Source organism: Lichenostomus cassidix, chromosome 1Aa, assembly GCF_008360975.1.
Source record: "Lichenostomus cassidix isolate B80296 chromosome 1Aa, HeHo_3.0, whole genome shotgun sequence".
Lineage (NCBI taxonomy): Eukaryota > Metazoa > Chordata > Aves > Passeriformes > Meliphagidae > Lichenostomus > Lichenostomus cassidix.
Genome location: NC_139480.1, coordinates 40,335,517 through 40,351,924, shown reverse-complemented (window position 1 = coordinate 40,351,924; position 16,408 = coordinate 40,335,517).

The following is a 16,408-nucleotide window of genomic DNA, read 5'->3' as shown; positions in this document are numbered from 1 at the left end:
GCTGCCACCCGCTGCGGTTTCAAGAGAGCCAGCGCTCGTTCGTAAGAGACATTTCTCTCAAGATGCTCTTTCCCCTGTTGCTTTTTCCACTAGGTATCCTTCCTCAACGACTGGCACAGGACAGGCTCGGTGCCCAGCACTCAGAGGTCGGAGCTCAGCAGGACCCGGCGGGAGGCAGGGCGGCGGGACGGGCGCGCTCTGCGCGGGGGGCGCGGGGTGCGGAGGGGCGGCGGGCGGGGGCGCGGGGTCCCCTTCTCTCCACCGCACGCCCTGCCCTCCCTGGGTGCCGGCGAGTCCGTATCTGCTCCGGGCTCTCTTTCTGCCTCCCAGCTCTCAGCTCCTGAGCGGTAAAGCGCAGAGAAATGACCCGAAGGTGAGGGCAGGGTAACCTCTAACGTGTGAGTATAAAAACGTCAAGCTGAAGACTGGCGTCAGTCTCCACCGTGCTACTGCTTTTGCTATGTGGGGTTTTTTTGTTGTTTTTTTCTTCTCAGATACAGACGAATGCTCCATATGTCGAATACAGATACAGATACAATGCAGAACATTTCTATCTCTTTGAATACATTTAAGGACAGACACACGTGTCACACGTAGCAGGAACACACTCCGCAAGTAGATTCTCCTGTCGTGGATGTTCCCTTCACCGCAGAAAGGCTCTTTTAAAATGCAAAGAGCAGAGACGAGGGTTGGTTTCCTCCCGTACCGTCTGCGACTGAATAGGTGTCGCAGAAACACGCAGAATTTTCGAAATCCTGCCACAAGGAACACCTGGTGAGAAAAGTTTAATTAACTGAATTCTTTCTTCCCTGAAACAACTTTTGCAGCACAATAGAATTTACATTTGAATGTTGTTTTGGTTTATGGTGAAATAAATACACACAGAAATGACATTGAGTGCACTGTGGTGGTATTAGATGTTTTAAGAACACAGATTTCTACATACAGTTGGGAACACGTTTCTGTGCTACTGAGAGAAAAAATAAAAACAAGCAAAAACGCCAAATCCCCAAAACACTTTTATCTCATTTTATTGGCTGTGCTAATCTACCAGAAAGTTTGAGCTACCACTCATCTGCCTGAGCACTGAGGTTAGACGAGGTAGACACTCACACTTCCCTCCAGTCCTATTTTCTATTATTTCCATGGTTTAGAAAGACCAATCTGCAGCTAATTTTGCTCTGTGGGTGTTCAATAGTTTAGAAAGCTCTATGAATGAGAATCATATTTCATAGATATTTTCTAGTGCCCACTTTCTGTCACAGAGTTCTTCAATAGCCTAATTACCCATATTCTTATGTAACTGGAATTTAAAGGAATGAATTGTTTTTTCCTCAGGAAGAGAGTAATTGCCATTTTTCCTGCCATTAAAATCTATGATCACTTAATTGTTACCTTTTTTTTTGTTCCCTTTTTTTTTTTTTCCCCTTAGGTAATAATTGCTAGTGATTTCAAGGGGACAAATGTATGGTATGTTTTGAGCCATAAGCTTTTTTGTTATTGGTATGTTTCCAGTTGGTTTTTTTCTTGGAAACTGAAAAGGCAAAAACTTCAGTGCTGCAAATCTCCTTTGCTTTCTTACCATGTTTTATTTTCGTGACATATTATCTTCAAGTCCCTTGAATCAGGCTCAACTGAGCTTGGACAATTTTTTTTTTTCCAGAGAACTCAACTGTTGTCTGTTTCTCAGATGCTCCTTTACTTACTTTTTCTACCTGTTTCCTACATCTGTACCTTGTACTGCTTTACAAGAAATTGTATATTAGGAATTTTAACCCTTTCAACACTTAATTCCCTAAACTACCTCAATTTTTTCAAGTCATCTTCACATCTCAATTCTCCCAATGAAGAAGAGGAGCTTTTATAAGGAAAAAAGCCAACCTCATTGCAGATCTGTCTGTCTAACACCCTCTTTAATTTTAAACATTCTTAGCTCAAGAAAATATTTGTAACTATTCATTAGTGTCAGTTTGGGAAACTCAGTTAATCTTTACTTGCTCTCAAGTAAGTGATTTAGACAGCCTGTCCAGGCCTATAAATCAGGTCAATTCACAACTCTGAGGCATCTGAAGATAACGAAACAATCAGGTAAATGGCAGATTCATGGAAGAACAGATACATGAGGCTCTATTTACTTTGTCATAAAACTGCCATTATAGCATATGGATGACATGGAACACAAAAGCTGTAATCACCAAGCAGAAGGAGAGTACAGTTGTGCTAATGTTCCTGCAGTAGAAGGTACTGGGGATTATAAGGAGCTCTCAATGTTCCGGTTACCAGTCTTACGCCTTTGGAATAGAAATAAATGCAGAATGAATGGAAGAAAATTCAAGATGTTCAGTCTTGCCATTAAATATATTTATGTCTGAAAATTTTTAAGATATTTTTAATATTTTTTATCTAAACCTAGCAGTAGTTATAGAAGTATGAAAACTCCAAGTGGAATCATTCTGGGGGTGGTTATCCAGAAAAAAATTCATACAACAAACTGTCTAAAGATACTCAAAATCTCAAAGTTGAATTTAGTTGTGGTGATTAAGCTGCTTTGCCCCTACAACTGTTTGACTATCTGCAGTTTAGGTTAACATGCTGGGCAGAAAACTGATGACTCAAATTCTGTCATGTCAAGTCAAGGGACAAGCTCAAGCAAAGCCACAGGACAGACAGGCAAGGGTATTGAAAGCACATTTAAATCCTGAACATAGTCAGACACTGAAGCTGAGTTTCCCTAGCATTGTGAAGTCTCAGCATCTCTTTCCCTGAGGTTAAAAATAGGTCTAGGGGGCTTATTCTGTTTGGTCAGAACAGTGATGCTCAAAACATGATGGTGTATTCAATTGCTGAAGGTCCTGGAGACCACCTCTGCTGCAGAGGGTATCAGGAAAGAATTCAAAAGTAAAAGGCAGATGGCGCTTAACACACTGGATCATTTTAACTTAAGTAAAACATAAAGCATCCTCTCTACTTCAAACCCAATCTCCTTTAGCCATTCTGTGACTTAATTGTTTTAGATTTGTGACGTTGTGCACTGTAAGGAATCCTTGAGATGTTGACTGAATAGTACTAAAGAATTTACTCCTGTAGAAAAAAAACCCAGACACGTAAGCAACGAAATTATCATCTGAATCGAAAGAATTTCTTAATATATGACAAATTTCTGCCACATTTTGAAGAAGCTAAAAATCAGTAGAAACTTCCTGGACATCTAATGAGTTGTCTCTTTCTGTTTTAAAGTTCTGGGGTCTAAAACTCTGAAAGTGGCATTCTGTGCAGCCTCTACATATGAGGTCTACATACATGGCAGAGCTTTTTATTTTTGATGCTTTGGGATTTCAAACAGCAACACCAACGCAATACCCCAGGGGATCATGATCCTCAGATCATAGAAAATTTCAAAGTATCATTTCAACAGAACAATCTGAAGTATCATTTTTTCTTTTAAATTATTTTTCCCATTAAAACTCAGCCATTACATTTTCAGAACTTTGAGGTTCTCTAAGCCTTCTCATGAAAAAATATATTCTATATTTATACTACTATAAAGCAAACAGAATGTATGCATCGACACACCAACAGTTAAAACAACTGAAAATCTGAAATTTTACTACACACACACACACACACACATATATATATATACACATATACATATATATACTTGGAAATTATTTAAGAAAAGTCAATTTGGATTAAAAAGGACATAAGAAAACAATCTTCACTCCTACTCCAAATTTCCATTTTATTTTAATTGTTTGTTTTGTTTTTTTTTTTTACTTTTACTGAAGTACTTCTATATGAGAAAGCAAACAGTGCAGTTAGAAGTGCCACCACAGTGTGTCATGGGAGTTATGCTTCGGGCACCTCCTCTTTACTGTCACCTCTAAGCAGTTCATTCCCAGGCCAGACTGCATTTTTCTCATCTCTCTGATTACACGTTTTCCCCAAATACCTAAGTTAATCAATTTTTCATTTCTCTCCAGTGAGCTATGAATATTTTAATTTAGGTTCCAGGATATAATATATATGAGAGACATGGGTGAAAAGCCTGATATAACTTTGTTGAGTATTGCATATTCATGTAATCCACTGTTCATCAGACTGATCATGCTTTGAAATTATTAATGTTAAATTGATGAAATAGTTAAAAGGTGCAAAAATACTGTTTTAATACTGTTGCTGTTGGACTGATAACAATGATTATCAACAATTCCTGAAAGAGCAAAATGAAATTGATGTGAATTCAGAGGGTTGACTCTCTTTTTTCCCATGATATTCAGTTTTTGTCTGCAATTATTCTTCAACATTCCGTGGAACATGGTAACAGAAGACATAAGTATGCACTGTTATATTACACTGGTTCAATTATGCCATATAAATAGGAATTGGACTCCACACAGAGAAATTTTGAAATCATTCCTGCCTCCCTCACAAATTTCTTAAATAATTGTGCTTTTTCCTTGTACCCAAAATAGAATTTACTTTAACTAGTTATCTAAAATCACACAGCCATGAAGAGATTTTGAATTAAAAATACTGAGGAATATATCCTCTGTGCACTGTGAAGAGGCAATATGTTATTATTACTGTAAATCACTGAGAGTATGCTGAGACCTTCATCTTGACCAGATGTGACTTCTTCCCCATGAGTCCTTAAGAGGTTTCCAAACAACCGGTAGCCTTTCCTTTTTTTCTCTTTTTCTGTTCTTTTTCTCTTCTTTTTCTGTTCTTTTTCTATTCTTTTTCTTTTCTTTTTCAGATAAAGGTAGCCTCAAAGAGTCATGAAGAGCCTTCCACAGCTCTTCTACTGCAACATAAGAAGACTAAGAACCACTTAGAAGTGTTTCCCTTTCTCAGTTTGTTTTTTTCTTCTTCAGAAAATTTCAGTGAGCCGGGCAAAAGCACCAGTTTTAGATTTATTCTTCATATACAAGGGTTTTGGTTTGACTATTTATGAACACATAATTTAAAAATCATTGTTAAATCTAATTGTTTTGGATTTAGGAGTAATACTCAGAAACAAAATATGGATTCAGAGAACTGTGGTTTCAGTGCTGTGCCAGCATGCACATACCAAGTATACACCACTTCTACAACTTCCAGCTTTTTTAACCTATGAGGGATGGAAAGCTTCTATGTATTTGAGCATCTGTGAACTGAAATTTGCATGCATAGTATTCAAGAAATTCCTTGGAGATCGAAAAGCAGACAACCCAATAAAGACAGACAAAGTGGTAGTAAGAATACGTGTTACAACAGCAAACACAGGCAACCAGTCATTTACAACATAAAAACATCACTGACAAAGAAAGCACCTTTTTTTAAAAATAAAGAGGCTTTGCATCTGAAGAATATTTTGCATTTGCATAACACCTTTCAATTGCAGTGCTTCATAAACACAAATTAACTACAGCCATGTCTAAACTAGAATATAGCTTATAAACATACACTGCTTTAGAAAAAAGAAGTTTGTCGTCTGTGGCAGCCTATAGATGGGAAGGCTTATCACAGACAGTACTGAAAAGCTGCAATGTTTATCTCTATCCCTTATTAAAGCCATCCAGAGCAGTGCATCCTCCTGGGTATATGCCCTGACAGTAATTCCACATCTATGATCGCCATCCCTATCCTAATGGCATCGAGCCTTGGTGCACTCACTCCTCTCTCCCTCTCTCCCCCTGCCCCCCTCCCAGCAGAAATATGTTAGACTGGCAAGAGAACAGTTGCTCTGTTATAACTGCAGGTAAACGAAGGGATTCAGCGAGAACAGAGTGCTCACACCCCAGATTAGCATGCTGATGTCAGCCATGCCTTGTGCTGTAGACATGATCTCAGCTTCAAATCACTATCCCAGTACATTGATTTGTGCTACTGGAGCCATGTTTAATTGAGACCCAGAGGGGACTGTTTTCTAATCACTCGATGATGTAGCCCCAATCCTGAAAACACCTCCATACATGCCTAATTTTAAGAAGATGAGCAGCATGACTCAAATGCTAAAACTTAAGCTTGTCTGTATCTGTAAATTTCATGTACCCACACTGAGAGGAACATGGATTGTTGATTTAAACAGAGAGGCCTGAATTCCAGCTCTCGAATTTAGTTGAGATACCTATGGAACACTTTGGGCTTCAACTGAAAATCTTTAGCAGTCAAAGATGACAAGCATGTTTGAAGATATACAGACCTGATGGTACCCTGTAGCATTTCATATTTTTGATTTAGGTAAAACTAAAACTTTTCAAAATCAGGAACAAATAGTGCAGATACAAACTTCAGTTTCTTCCAGCTTTTTTCCTCATTGCCACCAGTCTCCCCTGGATGAACAAGTACTCCAACTGTATTCACTGGTAACTGATGAAACAGCTATACATTCACTGTTACAGCCAACAAGGAAATGGTTCCTTAGTATGCATGTAGCTACAATGGTCTCTCTCCTTAGGGCCAGGTCTTTAGGAGTAAGGTAAAGCATGGGAATTGAACATCTCTACCCTATTTCAATGAATATCACTAAAAGATATAGGTTTATTGTTTTTACACAGATGAGATCCCTTTGCTGTGTGAATAGCGAGCTGAGGCCTTGATGCAGAAAGAATAGTGTTAGATAGCGGCCTTATATGCCTAAGGGGTGTTAAAAAGTGTGAAGGAATTTAAAAAAATAAGCAGGTATGGTGTGATACTTCCGGCAGGCTTACAGGCTTACTGTCAGGTGTAGGTAGCTCTCTACAGCTCAAAGCCTCTGAAGAAGGATGAGCATCTCAGAGCAATGCATCACTTAGAGTGGAATATCCATTTGATTATGGGTTTTCAGAGGTTCAGCTGTTACTGGAATCATAGATTCAAGTAGATTCAGAATCTAGGTTCAAGTCATCAAGTCAAGAGATCATCAAGCCTAACCATCAGCTTAGCACTGCTGTGTCAACCACTATGCCATGTCCCACATCTACACATCTTTTAAGTACCTCCAGGGATGGTGACTCCATCAATTCCCTGGGCAACATATTCCAATGCTTGACAATCCTTTCCATGAAGAAATTCTCGTTAATATACAGGCTAAACCTTCCATGGCACACAGCATGAGGCCATTTCTTCTCATCCTGGCACTGGTTACCTGGGAGAAGAGGCTGATGCTCAGCTGGTTACAATTTCCTTTCGGACAGTTGTAGAGAGCAATGAGTCTTAGATTGTTCAGGCTAGACAGCCTCAGCTCCCTCAGCTGTTTCTCATAAGATTTGGGCTCCAGACCATTCACCATTTGTTCCTCTTCTCTCAGTGTGCTCCAGCACCTCAATGTCTTTTGGTAGTGAGTGGCACAAAACTAAACAGTTCTTGAGATGTGCTGAATACAGGACAACAATAATTGAGTTTACCACTCACTAAAATTTCTAGGAACTTGGTGTCATATGCAGCCAGCAGCCAAGCCCCATGCAGCCCCTCACTCACTCCCCTACCATCAGGACCCCGGAGAGAACCAGAAGGGAAAATTCTAGAAAACTTGTGAGTTGAGATAAAGACAGTTTAATAGGGATAGCAAAAGCCATGGACAAGCAAAACAAGGAATTCATTCACTGTTTCCAATGGGCAGGCAGGTGTTCCGCAAACTCCAGGAGAGCAGGGCTCCATGACATGTAGGGGTGACTTGAGAAGACAAAGGCCATCACCCCAAATGTCCCCTTTTTCATCCTTCTCCCCCATACTTTTTATACCTTTATATATGGTCCAGAATATCCCTTTGGTTAATTAACCAAATTGTTAATTTGGTTAATTGATACACCTGTCCTGGCTGTATCTCCTCCCACCCTTCCATGCACCCCTAACATCCTTGCCAGTGTGGCAGCATGAAAGCAGAAAAGGCCTTGGCTCTGTGTAAGCACTGCTTAGCAATAACAACACATCTGTATTACCAACCCTGTGTTCAGCACAAATCCAAAATACAGCCCCATACCAGCCATTGTGATGAAAATTAACTCTATCCCAGCCAACACCAGCACACTTAGAGGTAGGGAGTTGGCTATTATTTGCACATTTGTTTATAACATGTAGCTCTGATAGAATGCTGACTTCATCAGACAGCTTATGCTGGGTAATGATCCTTATGATCCTGTACATTACCTTTTTATGCAATAGGACTGTTGTGTTTTGAAATTCTTACAGTGTGCAGACTCCAGCCTACAGCCCTTGTACAGGGTGAGACTACAGACTCCAGCCTACAGGGTGAGACTCTGTGTGTGTTTCTAACAGGAATTGAGGCAAAAAGAGAATAGTACATTTCTCTGCCATGCGTAGCAACCATTGCATTTCTCCCTTCCACAACACATTACTGCCAGCTGTCAGCCATATTTGCAATGCAGAATGTCTGCCTTTGCATATAAAATTCAATGGTAGCAGTTTCTTGCCAGATCATATCCCTTGTGGTTATATAGCTGATTTCATAGCAGTCCTGCTCATGGGTTTATGCCCCAAACCAAATAAATCCTTTCAGAGTAAGGCCTTGAAGCCATCACACAGGTCTGCACAGTCAGCCACAGTCACAGTCAGGGACTCCCCATCCTCCATCTAGTGTTGCATCTTTTAGCACAGAGGAGCTAGGCTTAAATAGTAAGAGTATCCATACATATTAAAATCAGTGGGAGTTAATTATCTGAACAACTTTGCAGGTTTGGACTGAGTCAATACTAAGTCAAAAGACTCTATACCTTTTTACTTAATAACTCAGCTTCCTTTATACTGTTTCAGGAATTAGGATACCAGCAGACAGCCAAACAGAAGAAACCAGGGGAATACATTCATTTTATTCTCTAGTGTTTAGGTGCCTGGGCCTCAGGGAATACTCTTGCTGAAGTAACAATTCATGATTTAGCTGCGAAAAACTATGTACTTGACCAAGAGGCACAAAAGCATTTCACAGGAGCAATCATTTTAAAGGAGCCGATTATAATTCACTGTGAGGCATTATATCCAAGTTCAATACAAGAGAATATCTTCAGGAGAAGATGTGTCTTGGGGTCCAAAGCTCTGCTGTGTAAGCTGTCTCATCCTGCTGCTCTGTTTTGGTCTATCAGATGCAAACAGGCAGCCCACATGATTTTCTGCCCTTTGAAAATATTTCTGATATTAGCTGGTCTGAAATGCCATCTCTGGCAGAAACATGCAGGCCTTTGAAATCCCCCTAAAACTTTCATTAGAGACCTATGCTCCTTAACGGAACTAATGTTAAATCTGTGAAAGAGCATGTTTCTGAAGGACTCAGATAATTTTGATTGTATAATTGTACTTGAAATAGACAAAGATTCCAGGAAATGCTGTATAAAATATTCTGCCCCATCTGGAGAGTAAGCGCAGTATTGTTTTTTGGTTTGGTTTTCTTTTTTCATTTCTGTCTTAAATTGTTTTTATTTTAATTGCTTCATTCTGAAGTTAACACTGGGTTTATTCTTAAGTTAATGTCTTGTGCAATAAATCTGCTTTCCAGTTAGAATGAAGGTTAGAAATTCTTTTGGATAGGAATTAACGAAGCATCTCAAGAAATTTTGGTTGGTGTTTCTTTTATTTACTTCTAAGGGAGACAAACCACTTGTGATTCACTGCCCCAGATATCAGTCTTTCCTAATGCATTTGCAGTTGTTCATTTGTGCAAGACCTTGATCAGACAAAACTCCCACTGGTTTCAGTGAAAAAACTTCAACAAAAGCATATAGAAATGTGAATTTAATTGTCTCCAGGTATTACATCATATGCAGATTCCTACTGTGCTGGTTTTAGGATTTTTATTATTAGAAATGAAGTGAGAGATAGATTTAGAAGCTGCTTCAGACTAGGATTTTCATATGTTGTGTATTAGAAGATTCCTTATTCTTCATAATGCCATAATCACCTTTAAAAGTAATTCATGAACTGTTAGAGTGACAGTATAAGATTATGAAAGAGCAGCTTTTTGCCACTGTGGAATTTTCAGTGATATTTCCTTGCTTTCCTAAATGAGACAAACGAGTATAGAGTAGTACAAAAATTTGTTTCTGTTCTTCTGAAAAACAAGCTGCAGGGATGGAGTTATTCTACCACTTAAGTACGGTTTGAGTATTTTCCATGCATGGCTGGAGTCTAGCAAAGGAAGAGGGCTTGTATTTTAATGTGTGTCTGTCCATTAGAGAGACGACATGTGGAGATCTCTGTCTCTCTGTGCAGGAAGACGAGAACAGACATGCTGGAAGCTTACATGAGTAAAGCAATATCAAGGATTTTGGTGTAAAGTTGAAAAGTGATAGGCTTAATGGGTGCAGGTACTAACAGGATCCCAGGGACTGGTATTAAATAAGAACATGAGTACTCCCTCTGTAATGACTAGAAGAGTGTACACCTCCAGGGGACATTTGTTTCAGATGTTTGTCTCTAAAAGATACTCTCATTCAACAGACAAGAGCACACTCAGAGCCTTGTTTCTTTCCGAAAATCATTTTCAGTTGAAAAGGTCAGTTCCTCTGAATACTGTAAAATCTACTTAAATTACCTAAAAATTTGTTCCTCTTGTAAAATATTAAATAATGATCCAAAGTTAACTAATGAACCAATTGATCCAAAAAACTCATCTGAGCAAAAAACTTCTGCAATACAGCCACAAGAAAAATAAAATATTTCCTTTGTGTATGTGTGTATTTAAGGAATCATATCTGACCATAAGTGTGTCAACAGTTTATCTTTAATTTCAGTGACAATTCTAAGAAGCAATTAAAAATATATATCCCTCAAGAAGAAAGGCAAACTCTATACACCGGGCATGAAGGCTCCTTACCTTGGAGGCTCTCTTGTGGATATGGGTCCTTGTCCTTCTTAAAGCTTGCTTATCTACAAATCCTGTGATAATATTTCCCCTAGTGCTGCAAGAACTGTCATTGATTACCCTTGGATGTAGGCAGCATAAGCAGGTTTCTCAGTAGGTTATAGGACATTATGCAAATTTAGCATGTGTCTTTTGAAAGAAAAATATTTTTATATAGAAAAAGTTTTATTAAAGATATTCAGAACCCTATAATATATTTGTATCAGGAAAGTATTTTTGTCACAATTTTGAAATAGGAAAACTATTTACTTTCTGGCTCTTCAACTTCTAAAATCCTTCCAGTCACAAAAAGTTTCTTCAGTGTAGCTGGTATGTTTTCAATGAGTCTTTCTCAATGGATGAAGTTTGAGCTGGGGCTCCTGGAAGTGTACTCAGATCAGTTTTAGGTTTGGTGATAAATCCTCTACACCAAGGATTGTTGACCCAGGTATGGCCGCTTGGGATACAGCAGTTCATTTAAACTGCTGTCTTTGACTTAGACGCCACGAGTCAAGCACTTAACACCAAAAAATGTCACCACAAAATACTATTGTAACATGCTGCAAAACTATTAAGAAAAGTAATAGTTATGTTGTATTTCATAGGAGAATTAAAAAAAAAAAAAAGTAAAATAGGGTATTAGGTAAATCTTTTAATCCTGACTGCTGTTTCCAAGATAACGGTGAAAATCTGTAGGAGCTGAGAATTTAGTTCATGTCTCTTAACACATTTTTATCAAATTTACAGCGAGGAAAAAGGATCTGCTAGAGAGTTGGAGAAAAGACACAAGGAGAAGGTTAATTTTCACATTACATCCAATTGCTAACAGAAAATCTGCTCCAGGAGATCATCTCAAGTACTTTGCCAGCATCATACCCTGTCTCTGATAGGTGGGCACTAGCAGTTTAGGGAAGAGTGAAAAAGCAAGGCAAATATCAGGTAGGTTTTTTAACTCCCAGCACAGGTAATCAGCGATTCAAAGATTTTCAGAGTTGAAAGCACATTTGGACCATTGTATTTAACAGACCCTGCTACAGAGAGAAGGATGTTCTTCTCACTTAATTTTCTTCAGCCTTTTAGTCAGACTCTTCAAGTACCTAACTGACAAACATTTACACATTACAGAAAGAGCAGGAATACATAAGGGAGGAGAGTGTTCAAAATGGAAAAATGGTAAATCCAGTCACAGGCTATTGTGCTAGTACCCAATGAAAACAAGGAGAGAAAGAGATTTGGGGCTGGATGAAGAATGGGCTGACTGTGACTGCCATGTGCAGACAAATAAGTTGATTCTGTATCTGGAGATGTTCTCCTTGCCTATGCTTAGGAGTACCTGTGGCTTGTAGAAAATAAAAAAACTAGTTCTGTATCTGCAATATTGAATAAAAACCTCTTTACAGGGGGTCAAACTGACTGTTTCGTTCACTGTTGTATTAAAGCACAGGAAAATTCTTATGGGAAAGGAAAATGGAAAGTCCTCTACAAGAAAATGTAGAAAATGTAGAAAATTCCAGGAAAATGGAAGTCCTCTACAAGAGGGCATAGCAGCCAAGGTGATGCTTCATGTGGTCTCAATCTCCAAGTCAAAAGTAACCTGTGAGGTTTACTGTACTGCAGGCTATGCCAGTAGCTAGTGAGCTGTAGGGGAAGGAAGGGGGGAAAAAAGAGGAATGAGAAACAGCTGGACCGATTTGATAAAGACACAGAATACAGGGATTTTTCTGACTTCTCTTGGCTGTAAGATCCATGGTTTTGCCTAATCTCTCTTTTTAACTATTCCTACATTTTACTTTCCAAAAATTTGCAGTCAGATGGCAGTTCTGTCATTATTTGCAGTCAGAGAGCACTTCTATCTTTGAGTAAAAGTAATTTACTTACAAGTACAATCTTTTTATGTGTATTTATTTTAACTTTGCTTTATGATTGCTTCTTTCAGCAGGCCCTTATATTTACACTGCGAGAATTAATTGTTTTGTGTTTACTTTCCCTATGTTGTAGAATATCCTAGAGCTCTTTTAAATTAATCAGATATTAACCTTTTTTCAGATCCAAGACTCTTATCTCTCTACTTAATTTCTCCTCATATATGAAACTCTTCTGTATGTTAAAACTCTCTTGCTGCCATGTACTCCATATCCACCTTCAGATGGGCCACCTGGGTTATTCAAAATGTAGACTCAGAGTGAAAGTTTACAGTGGCAGAACAACCTTTTCCAATTCATTCTGCATTCCTTTCTCATTAATTGTTAACTCTTTCTGTTTGTTTTGGTTTAGTTTTGGTTTTAACAGTATAGAACATTGACCTAAGGCTTTTCATGAACTGCTCCAAATAAATTACACTTCCAAGATGTGACAGTTAATTTAAAGGTTTATTTAGATTTTCTTCTGAGTATATTACTCCACACTCATCAACATGACCCTCACCTGACATTTTATTATCAGCCACTGGTCCTCTTGAGTTCCTTATGCAAATCTTCTCAAGTAAGTTGAGCAGGACAAATCTTTAACCTCACTGAATGTTGATCACCAACTTTTCTGCCTTTCAGTGGGTTATAATCTCAACATTGACATTTCCCTCTTACTCTATAAGACCATCTGATTTAGTGTCTTTTATTCATATAATTGGTTGACTCAAGCAGACAGAAATATTTATGAGGTTTAAAACGAGGCAGCCAAGGTACTGGAATCAGCCTACAGACCAAGGAATGGGCAATTGTCCTATTCCTAAGGTAGCTTTTGCGGTCTCCAGTGGGCTGCTCACTGCTGCAGCCAGAATGAAGTAACACCATGTGGCTGAGCCAATCCCACTGCTCAGGGCTGCTCAGACAAGACATCTTCCACCCACATCTCTCTGCCCACATTCTTGGCCTCATCGGCCTGTTTCTCTCCTCACATGCCAGGCCTGCCAATTGTCTGATACCTCAATAAGCCAATTTAACTAGCTAGCCCACAAAAAGCTGTTTATTCGTTTTCCTGTGTCAAGCCAGTTTTCCATCCATTTGAAAAGTTGAATGGTTTGAGCACAAAGCCTGTTGAAAGCCCGATTTGGCACAAGGAAAGGGTTAGGAGTCTGTGGCTCATGAGAGGAGTAAGACCTCCCCACTTTCAAGGACAGCCAGCCATTAGATGAGGTAAAGTCCTTTCTTGCAAATCCTCTCTTAGAATAGGTTAAGCTTCCAAGCTACCCTACCACTCAGCCAAGGGAGGTCTTGCTCCCTCCCCCTATTTCCAAATTCTCCTTTGTTTCCTCTCTTTTTTCTCTTAGTGTTCCTTCCCTGCATCAGCTCTGGAAATCACACTGTCTGACTGAACTTTTCTGATGCTGAGGTAAGCCAACTCATCTCAGCAATCAGCCAAAATAGAATAAATAAATAAACATTTTTGCTGGGTTGGAATTTGAATAGATTACATCATCTTACAAGATCAGATGAGATCCTGGAGACTGCTTAAGATTAAGTGCTGGAGTTGAGTGATGGATAAGAGAGGTGAGAAAGGGCAGGAGGGAGCACTAGCACCTCACTCTTTGTTGCATTTAAGAAGTTAATTTGAAACTATACCCCTGGACTGATATGGTTAAAGCTGACTTCTAAACCTGAGTTAAAGGTGGGGTTTAAAGCATTTCTGTGCTGCAGTATTTTTGCAGAGAGGAATAAAACACTCAGAGTGAGCTGCCTTGAAAGATGGCAGGTGATACTCTAGTGCTTGTAATTCCCTTCCCTTTCCTTCTTTAAATACAAGAGTGAATTGCTGACATGTCTTTCTGAAGATCTCAAGACCCATACATAAGTTGTTTTTGTTTGGTTGGTTTTTTTTCCCAAAAAAAACAAGTCCTGCAAAACAGACTGGCTACAATTCATTCATTTCTTCTCCTGGAGGGAAGGTACTGTGCCGGAGAACAATTTGGTGAGCTTGTGGGTGAAAAATGTAATGTTACCGGCTAGTCACCTTTTAGATTTTTGCATGCAGAAAGTATGTTTAGAAGGTGATCATACTCAAGACTTGAGTGGTTGCTGCTTTCATGTCCACGTGGCATGCTAGGAAGTGCCAGGGCCCTGGTCTGGAATGTTAGTATAATATTCCTGGAAGATCAGAGCTGCAGTTAAAGAAAACTAAGGACATGTACATACAGATACAGATAATTTGAGGCACTTTGGAAGTTTAAGGACAAGCTAACTGAACTGTTGTGTCAACACAGACTACAAAATTAGCCTGTCTCTCTGCAAAGTTTTGCTACTATTGCTACTCTATTCAGAGACTAGCTTATGTGCTGGGGAATGAAAATTCAAGTCCCTTCTTTCACTAAGAGCAATATCCATGTATTTTTATGTGGTTTTGTATGTTTTTTCTATAAACTAAGTCTTTTTGCCCCCATGCTACTTTCTTTGGGTTCTACAGTTTAATTGAATATCGGATGAAACCGCATGTGTTCACTCCTCTATGGTATACTAAATATCCTTTGCTCTTGTTTTTAGGAAAGAGCTATGTTCCTCATTCTTAAGATTCTCTCCCTTATTACTCTGTTAGACTTTATCACACACTCACATACTTTGTTCCTGGTTTTGGCTAGCCTAACTGCATAGATTGAAAGCCCTCTCTTTTCCCTCAGCTGTGGGGAAAATGTCTGTTTATTATGCTGGAGTCTTTTCTACAAATCTTTGCATAGCTACATGAATGTAACAAACATTTTGATTTACTTGTGTAGAGGGACCCACATTACATATATTTGGTTGAACATTATTTTGCATTTGCTAGAGGAAGAGGAAAAATTTACATGGTATTTTAATTTTTGAATAAATTAAAACTGTGAGATGACTATTCAGAAGTAATAAAAACAGCTACAAATATCGAGTTCCCATTTATTTTCATAATTAAAAGTGAATATTATTTTGTAGATAAAGCTATTTCATTTTAACTTGCCAATATAAATAGTTATTTGAATATTAATTATTCTCTAGGAAGTTCTACACTGATTTGATTTTTATGCCAAATATGCCTTGAACATCTCTTAGGGACCGAAAAATTTTCCCAGTCCTTTAAATACAAGAAAACTTCCTCTTTGTGCCATACAGAGCCTCATTCAAAGCAAAAGGAAATACCTATATGGACTTAATGTGTCCTTATGTTAATAATACTGAAATCAGACTATTTAAAACCTACCCTGGCAGCAGGATAAGAAATCTGAAATTTCATTTCAGGTTCCCTATTTTTTGTGTTATTTGAATGAATACACAAACAAGGCTTTTAAGAGGCTCCGGTCCCTCTCTTTGTAGTTACAGTTCAGAGAATTCAGAGGCGTGGGACTGAACTCAAAATATGTGGGGTATTCCTAGAGCTGCCAGTAATAGGTAACCCATGGAATGGGCCTTTGCTTTGTTTTCGTCAGAGAAATTGAATTCTTGAACAAGGGAGGAAAGGAAAATTTAGGAAAAGCCTTGTTTTCAGATAAGCCCTTACTCTGGTAGGCTCCTATATAATCATCGCCCCTGGCTGATAAAACAATTCCCTATTGTGCTGCACCTTTGGGCAGCCACATAAAGAATCTGCCCTGTGAGGGGAAAAAAAAAGGAATTACTTACATCTAATATGTACATG